Here is a 9431-nt window from a genome sequence, read left to right as displayed (position 1 = left end):
ATGTATGTATGTATGTATGTATGTATGTATGTATGTATGTATGTATGAAAATGAAAATTTTCCTCAAAACTTGTCAGTTTGTGAAGTGAAACCCACCGTATGGCAACAACTACTGGTCATAACCACTTTCAAGGCAATATAATCAAGTTGTAATTTCTTAAATATTTCTAAAGCTCTACAAAATGTGAACTGGTAACACAAGTTCAAGCTTCGTATCCTTAATGACCTAAAGCAGGGCTATTCAACTGGCAGCCCAGGGGCTAAATCAGGCCTACTGGTGAGCTCAGTTCGGCCCACCAATGGGTTTATTTTAAAATAAAACTAGAATTTAAACCATAAAACAAACTTACTTAATGACAATAACTGCTGGATGTCCGGTCCCTGAGCTCTTGGCTTTCAGTATGTGCCCCCTGAGCAGTTTAGTTGAATTCAAGGATTCAAGGATCCCAGGTTCTTTATTGTCATTCGCATCAGGTGTGATACATGAGGTGGAATGAAATTGTGTACTCAAGGTCCCAGTTACATCCAACAAAAGTATAAAATGTAATAGAAAAACAGTAATAATATATGAACTAAGAAAAATGTTCACTAAAAATACACCTGTATTGCCCTGACCTGGACATTCAAGGTTTTTGGAAAAATGAATTTTACTGGAGATCTAAAATAGATTTCACACTTATTACATTTATAAAGCACCTTTTGTCACACTTTATATTAAGTGCTCTGCATCGTGCCTTTTCATGCCATCCACAAAAGCACAACATGCTCTGTTGTGTCGGCTTAATGATAGGTTAGAGCAGGCAGCTTGTGTGTCAAGCCAACAAACAGGCAATATGGGTTTACAGTTCCATCCATCCATCCATCCATTATCTTTACCCGTTTATTCCATTTTGGGTCACGGGGGTCGCTGGTGCCCATGTCCAGCAATTACTGTGCGAGGGGCGGGGTGGGTTTACAGTTCATTATTAAAAAAATCTCTCCTTAGTTTATTCTAGAGCTGGCTTTCTTAAGGTTGTTGGAAAATACAGTCCCATCACAAAAATTGAGACATTGTGTAAAATGTAACAGATTACAATGATTTGTAAATCTCCAGAGCCCTTTTTTTTTTTTTTTTTTTACAATGGAATGTAGTAAACATATGTTTAAATTAAAGAGCTGGGCCATTTTGGGATAAAATGAGGTAATTTTAGATCTTATGTCAGCAATACATTTAAAAAAAAAAAACTTGAAACGGGACTTTGTTTACCACTGTGAATCATCTTTTTATTAAACAGCAGTTCATCTAGGATCTGAGGCAGGGGGTTGCAACCTTTACAATCAAAAGAGCCATTTTACTCCTTTGTGCACTAAATTAAAAGTGTTCAGAGCTGCAACAACCTGCTACAACTGTGGTGATCAACTGGTGGCCCATGGGCCACTTTCGGTTTGTTGGAGGGGCCTTTTGTGGCTACAAGGGGTGACATTTTAAAGATAAAATTATCTACCGGTAATAATTTATATTTTTACAATTTAAGACGAATGAAAAAAACAGATTATTTTAAAGAGAGGGTTTTTTAATTAATAAAAACTATGAACTATGCAGACCTAATTAATTAGGTATAGAAATAAAGCCTAAAGTTAAAGTGGGTATGTTTTACTCCTTGTACTTGTTCCAGTATTCACAAATTTGCAAACGAAATGACAGGAAATCTTCTAAAACTACTGGTAGTCCTTTTTTGTTGTTTGTATAACAATCAATAAAATTCAGTTTTGTGTTAGTTTTGGTCAAAGTTCAAAAGAGCCGCTGCAGAGGGACCAAAGAGCCGAATGTGGCTCCAGAGCCGCAGGTTGCAGACCCCTGATCTGAGGAGACTATTTCATGGACTCTTTTGGGTGGTGGGGGTGGGGGGGTTCAACAGTCCTGGGTCTTCTTTGCTGGATAGCACCAAACATTTTTGATTGTGAAGAGGTCTGGATGGCAGACAGGCCAGTTCAACACCTGCTTTTCTACTGCAAAGCCATGGTGTTGTAACAGATGCAGTCTGCGGTTTAGCATTGTATTTCTAAAATATGACAGGCCTTCTGGGAAAAAGACATCGCCTGGATGCTACAGTTGCCTCAATTCATTTAAAATGAACTTCTGCTCAGAAAAGACGGCAGCAGTCCTGGATTGTGTGCACGTATGAGTTAATTTCTGTGGAAAAGATCTTTACCCTGCATTTTTAGAAGGCACGGCAAACTGTTTACAGACAATGATTTGTGGAAGTACTCCTGGGACTGTTCAGTGGTGTCCTTGGCAGAATCAGACCTGTTTTTAATGCAGTGTCTCATGAGGGATCGAACGTCACAGGCATCGACTTTCACTTTTGTCCTTTGAACACCAACATTTCTCCAGATTCTTGAAATATGTTGATATTAAGAGCTGTAAAGCCTTCTCAGTTTGCCATTAATGAACATTATTTTAAAACCGTTCCAGTAATTTAGGACACGAACGTTGGTGAACCTCTGCCCACTTTTACTTCTAAATTTGTACCCTGTCCTCTTACTGATCTATTAACGGCCAATGAACCTAATTAATTAAGGGGCCGAGATGGTTTAAAGGTAGGACATAAAGTCGCAGGTTCAACTCCCTGCCAAGCTGTTACCACATGTCGTGGTGTCCTTGAGCAAGACACCTAATCCCTAACTGCTCCCTGAGCACCTACAGCATGTAGCTGCCCACAGCTCCACCTGGGTGTATATCACGTGTGATGGGTTAAATACAGAGAACTAATTTCATCATTTGTATGGGAACATATGATGACAACACATAGCTCTTTCTTCTTTCATTCTTTCGTTATTTATTTATTTATTTATTTATTTATTTATTTATTTGCAAAGTAGTCCACCAGCTGTTTATTATTGTACTACTTATGGCAGGCTTTTGTTGCCCCAGCTTTTTTCAGATGTGTTGCTGTGATAAAATTCAAAATTGTCTTGTTTTGTTTTAGGGGGATTTTGAGATTTGCAAATTGTTGCATTCTGTTTTGATTGGGTTTTTACACAATGTCCTTTTTTTTTCTTTTAGGAATTGTGGCTATAATAAAAGATCCGAAGGGAAAAGTGTTGTTTGTAAAAAAAATATGAAAAACAACTATGTTGCCACAAAAAATATAATTTACCTAAGTTGTGAAAAAGAATCTAAAAATAATTATATTTTAGCCAATGCATTGGTGTACCATTTTACTGCCTCGTTAAGATTTATATATAAAGAAAAACCCCACAGAAGTGAAAAATGTCATAACCTGTTCACACTCACCTTTTTGTCTTTTTACTTATTTTCATGGATCATTCTTATGACTACTGTATGAAATGCACATCAAAAATGATATACAGTATCTATCATGATATCATCTATCAATGATGTATCACTATATCTCGTAGTAAAGGAGACAATAAATTAAACACAAGTTCAGTTTCTTATGATTCAGAGAATCACCAGCCCCCCATCTTATCTTTCAACACTAAGCAGGTGGAAAATTTAGATGAAAACCACAAATCACTGGGGCATCTTCATCCATCTGTTTTTCAGTGGCGTCATCAAAAGGCCTTGATTGCAAAAGAAGACTTGCACGTAGTTTCGGCTAAGTAATAATGGTGGTTAAATGTTTTTGCTTGAGCTTTAGGTTGCATAATTAACAGATTTTTAACTAAATGCAAGAACATAGTGGATTAAAAGACAGTTTTTGTTTCACATTTAGTTTTACAGCCCTTTCCATTAAAAAAAATTGATTGATGGAGTAAACCTATTCCATCTCACAGACTTGCTTTAAGATTTAAATGCTGAACTGACCTACATGTAGACCTGCTGACTGACATATTCATACAGATGATCTTTTAATCCCCTTTAAGCATAAATACAGGGATGTTGGTCTGGACATTCAGAAGCTTTTCTATAAACTGAAACAAAAATTATTCAGATGAACAGTAACTGTAAACGCCCTTGGTGAATGGAGTAATGTAGAAACTAGATACACCTTTAATTACATAAGTCAGAAAGAGGTGACAGAAAAATGTGTAGAGAAGTTTTAAGTTTCCGAGTTGTATTGAATCTTTTTGTGGACTCTGATACAGCAGATCATTTCTTTGGTTGCTCAGATGTCATGCTTAAGATTTTTGTGACTCATATTGAAGCCGATGAACTTTGAACCCTGAGGTCATTGGAAGATAATGAGTTTGATCACTTGCACCTTTCAACTTCATTGTCACACTCACAGTTTGGTTTCAAATTTCTTCTCTGAGGCGTTTAGATGCAGCATGAGTGGCACATCTTCAAGGTTTTGTTCTTAGTGCTGACTCAGTGTGATTTTAACCATTTGTCTTGTTCTTATTGATGGGCTTTAAATTGTTTAATTTGTTTCTTAAACACTGTTGAAAAGTCCTACATAAGTAGGGCATTTTGCTCCTGTAAACAGACCTCACATGACCTGTACGGGATTATTCTGCCGTAGGATATCTTGGAGCTTGTGTATCATATTTATTTAGGTTTCATTTTTCTATAAACTACATTTTTCTGTGTGACAGTTGTTTAGTCTCTTCTGCAGATTCAAAACAGAGAACAGGCGTTGTGTTATTTTGGTCTTCAATGAGCCTGACTCTTCTTCAGAGTTATACTGTACGGTCAGTGTTGTCATGTGTACGTTTTCTTTCTTTAGTTCCTTTGTTGACGTTGACATATGGTAATATTCAGTGTGATATGCCTAAACTGACTTTAAGACCAAGCAAGAAACTTCTTTCTACATGCTTTAAATTGCTTCTTTTCTATTTACTGGCTTTAAAATTGTTTTTAGAATTGTGTGTGTGTGCAGTTAAAACACATAAGATTGGAGACGGCTCCAGCTGCAAGTGTATAAAGATATGAAGGTTACATTTGACTTTTAGTGGCTGTCTACTTATGCACATTTTTATTAACATATATGTTCTGCTGCATTTGCATCTCCAGTTCAAACATAAACTGGGTCTGTTTTGTTTTGAAAGAACAATGAACTTTGTTTCAAAGAGAAGTTTTATTTTATTTTTTTATTTTTTTAATTCTCTTTCCGGTGGGTCATTTTAGAGAGCAGATTCTGAGCTTTTCAGAAGTGATGACGAATAAGTTTTCTTGTTTCGCTCACGCTCATGAATTCTTTGTGACCCTAAAAACACAAACAACTACGAAGCTATTTTTCAGCGTGTGTCCCACTTTGTGCTGATTCCATCAATGTCAAACTGTGATTGTTTGCTGAAATGGTTAATATCTGATAAAAAAAAAGAAGCTTTTTTTAAATATAAAATAAATAAATAAATATGCTTTGGGAATTTCTTTAGCCAGTCTGAACATGTGCTTCTTTGTATTTTACATAACTGTGAACGTGGACGTCCTCGCCACCGCCACGGTTTGACTACAGTATTTCAACAAACCATTGCAATACTCAAAGAAAAATATATATAAATTGAAAAAAAAATACACATCATCTGTTAAAAATCTTGGGTGATGTAAATGGAGCCTTAATCTTACTCCTGTTTCTATGACAACCACATGCTCTATAGGTTAGGTCCCAATTCGCTTCTACAAAGAAAAGACAATATAAAGATTTTTTTTTCGGAAACTTTCTAACGCAGAGAAACATTTTCTGAGTGGATGCACTGCGTTTCTGTTGCACTTTGTGTCTGTGTGGTTTTAAAGGCTGCGCTTCAATCACACACACGCGTATAAAGGAGGTAAAGTGACGTAGTTTTAGTTTTGCCTAGGACACTGCAGCGTGGGAACTCGGAAACAAGAATTAGAGTTGTTGTTTTTTTTAATTCCAGACCACTGATACAGATGCCAATATGTATTCAGAGTATTCAGTGCCTATTAAAAACTGAGACACCATTTATAACATAAAAAGTACTATTAGTGCTTAGTTTTTAGCAGAACAAGAAAGGGTTCAGCTGTTGAGGAAACGGAGTCCCTGACCAACATAGATTGAATAAATGGATTTCCAGCTTTCTCTTTTATAGCTGGATTATTATTTTAATTAATTTCTTATTTAGTTTATGTGAACCAGGCTCACATTCAGGGAATGACATCAGTATCAGCGTGTGTAAATAGAGCCCTGGACAGTATTAGAAATCTAAATAACCTTGTTCGTGTTCTTTGTGCTCTTGCAGCAGCACATCCCTGGCAGAGTGCCTAATCTGCACATAATAAACACGTGAATTAATCACATCTTCCTGCTCCTGCTATTCTTCCTCTGACCTCCGTTGTATTGCACTACGGACAGTTAATTAATAGAAGCTACTGTATTCCTAACAGATAGGAGGTAAAAAGATGTAACAACATCCGCCAAGGTCTAAGTTTAAATCTGAAACATTTTAAAGCACCTGAAGCTTATGGACAATAAATTAAAAGTGTTAATAAACTCTGGGGTTCATTTTAAAAGGAAAGATGTGCACATAATTGCTACAAAAAGTTTAACAGTTTGGTTGGAGAAGTGCATTGGATGAAGTGAATAAGTGAAGAACATTGTTGTGATTTCATAACGTGCCTGGGTTGCTCTCCAGAATGTAGTTGAGTGTGTTTCCTTATCAGCATTAAAACAGAACTAAATGGGCTGATTAAAATAAATTAACCTCTGTCGAAATGATTTAAGGGGCGGGAAGTGTGGAGGAGAAAAGAGGAGTTTGTGAGCCAAAATGTGGACGTGTTTAGACGTTTCTGCCAACAGAAGCACCAGAACAAATTTAGACCTGGGGTTTCATGAGATCAGCTCCGACAAAACACTTTAAAGTCAACATTTCCTCATGCTGTACCTGAACAGCACACAAACCTGCAACAATAAAATACTATGCATATTAAATGATTATGACTAATATACATTTATAAGAATCAGCTCATCTTGCATGTTCTTTCCATAAATGTCTTCCAGTCACATGCTTTTTGTTTTCCAGTATGACAGCACTTATTTGAGGAAGAAAGTAGATTAATAATAACTGTAAAATAATAGATCAGCTGACCTGACGTTTTGTCTGTAGATTATGATGAATTACCATGAGGTGGTTAACTGTCTGCTCTGACAGATTTAAGAGGCAGGATCATACATCATTCAGGCAGATATCAACTCAAGACAAATTTATTTATAAAGCACATTTAAAACAGCAGCTGTTATTAAAGTGCTTAACAATAACATCAAGGCAGTAATTGAATTAAAACAAAATAAGTAATTAAAAGCATCAACAATAAAAACACAAAAACATGAGAAACAATGAAATATTAAATCAAATCATACTGTGTTAAAGGTCAGTGAAAGCAGGTGTGTTTTTCTGAGAGATGTAAAAGCAGGGAGTGAAGTGGTCTGTCTAATGTTGGGGGGCAGATTGTTCCAGAGTTTATGGCCCACGACTGAAAAAGCCCGATCTCTGAGCTTCAACCTGGTTTTGGTACAACCAAAAGCAGCTGATCAGATGATCTCAGTGTCCGAGAAGGGACATAAGGTTGAAGTAGATCAGAGAGTTATGAGGGTGCACGACCGTTAATGCGCTTAAAGATCAACAGGAGAATTTTAAAATCTCTTCTGACACACACAGGGAGCCAGTGAAGGGAGGACAAAACTGGTGAAATGTGCTCAAACCTACAAGTTCCTATTAATAGCCAAGTTGCAGCATTTTGGATGAGCTGGAAACGTGCGAGGGACACCTGACTGACCCCAACATAAAGCGTGTTACAGTCTAGTCGGGTTGTAATTAAGGCATGGGCTACTTTTCCCAGGTCAGATCTGGTCAACATGGACTTAAGTTTAACTATCTGCTTTAACTGGAAGAAGCTTTTTTGTAGAACAGAGTTAATCCGTTTATGAAACTTAAAGTCAGAGTCTAGAACCATCCTGAGATTTGTAACAGACTGCTTAAGATAAGGCTGAAGAGAGTCAAGATTTACAGGATCAGAGACAGCAGTAGAGCTAAGGCTAAACACAATGACTTGTTTTCTGATCATTAAAAGTTAAAAAAATTGAAGCCATCCATGCCTTAATGTCTTCGTTACAAAGAAAACAGAAGGGGTCCAAGAATCGAGCCTTGCAGGACCCCACAGGAAAGAGACACTGTCGCAGATAAACTATTACTAACATTAACACAAAAACTCCTGTCACTCAGATAAGAACGTAACCATTCTAACTCTGTACCAGTAATCCCAACCCAGTGTTCTAACCATGATAAAAGGATACTGGTCATCAGTGTCAAAAGCAGCAAGGATCACAAACTGACCAGAATCATTTGCTAATAGAATGTCATTATAGACCCTTGCCAAGGCTGTTTCAGCGCAGTGTAATTGTTTAAAACCAGACTGAAAAATCAGAAAAATCCAATTTTAATTCAAAAACTTGTTTAATTTAATAAAAACTATTTTCTCCAAGAGTTTAGAAATAAGTGGAAGTTTTGAGATTGGTCTGAAGTTTGAACAAGTTGAAAGGTCAATCCAGGTTTCTTCATGAATGGATGTACTACTGCATGTTTAAAACCATCAAGAACCACACCTGTAGCCATACTGCTGTTTAGAACAGAGGATTCAGTTGATGGTAAAACGTCTTTAAAAAACAATGCAGGGATGGGATCAGCAGGAACCTGAGGGTTTCATATGACCAACAACATCATTTAAAAATGAGAAGGAAATCAGTTCAAACTGATTGAAGATTGTGTATTATAAGATGTGATATTATAGCCTGAGTGCACAATAGACTTGCAGAGGTTTTATTTTTTTTATTTTTTTTTTGGGATATAAAGTTACAATATGCAGAGTTTGAGGCTATGATGATTCTTTTGGGCTCTTTTGCTTTTTTAGTAGCTGTGATGTCAGCAGTTTTACAGTTATTTGATGTCTGGGCTTTTTAAATTTGACTCCCACACACTATACAACCTGTGTTCAATCACTGCACCAGTTCCTGCTGCACCCATGATACAAATTAACAATACAGATGCTAAAAATAAAAGCTGCTGCTCTTTACAAACAAGAGCAACCAATCACTGCACCCCACCACAGAAAGCCAGCTCCTGACCACCTCTTGGTTTGAGACAAAGCGAGAAATCAATTTCAGACTGAATGGGTCTGTTTGTTTCTCAATCACAGCTTTCTGTCTTTTCTGTCAGATTTGAGTTTTAAATGAACTTGATGATTTTTCCTTCACATTATTGTAACATCTTTCAGCAGCTTTGGTTCTGTTGACGTCTTGGTTTTTTTGTAGTAGTTTATATTCATGCTCCCAACCATGACAGCTTAAATGCTGTGTTTTTAACTGAGTTAAGATTTACAATGTCAGTGGTATTGTGTGTTGTGCTGAACTGAAACATGTGAAATGTGTACAGTGTTATTGTGCACATGTGCATTTGTTACCTGAGTCCTGTCGGCACACCAAACCTTCAAAACTTATTAAACAGATTTTCTTCATTAAAAAATATAT

General features: G+C 36.7%; 1 protein-coding gene across 1 annotated transcript in view; it reads left to right on the top strand.

Moving 5' to 3' along the window:
- Window positions 1-9431, top strand: part of LOC119411810 (kazrin) — a 33073-nt gene that overhangs the window by 513 nt on the left and 23129 nt on the right. The gene's annotated exons all lie outside the window — the stretch shown is intronic.

The sequence above is a fragment of the Nematolebias whitei genome, chromosome 7 (assembly GCF_014905685.2).
Source record: "Nematolebias whitei isolate Nwh7 chromosome 7, NemWhi1, whole genome shotgun sequence".
Lineage (NCBI taxonomy): Eukaryota > Metazoa > Chordata > Actinopteri > Cyprinodontiformes > Rivulidae > Nematolebias > Nematolebias whitei.
The sequence above is the reverse complement of the archived record's forward strand: the minus strand, read 5'-3'. Positions and strand labels throughout refer to the sequence as shown.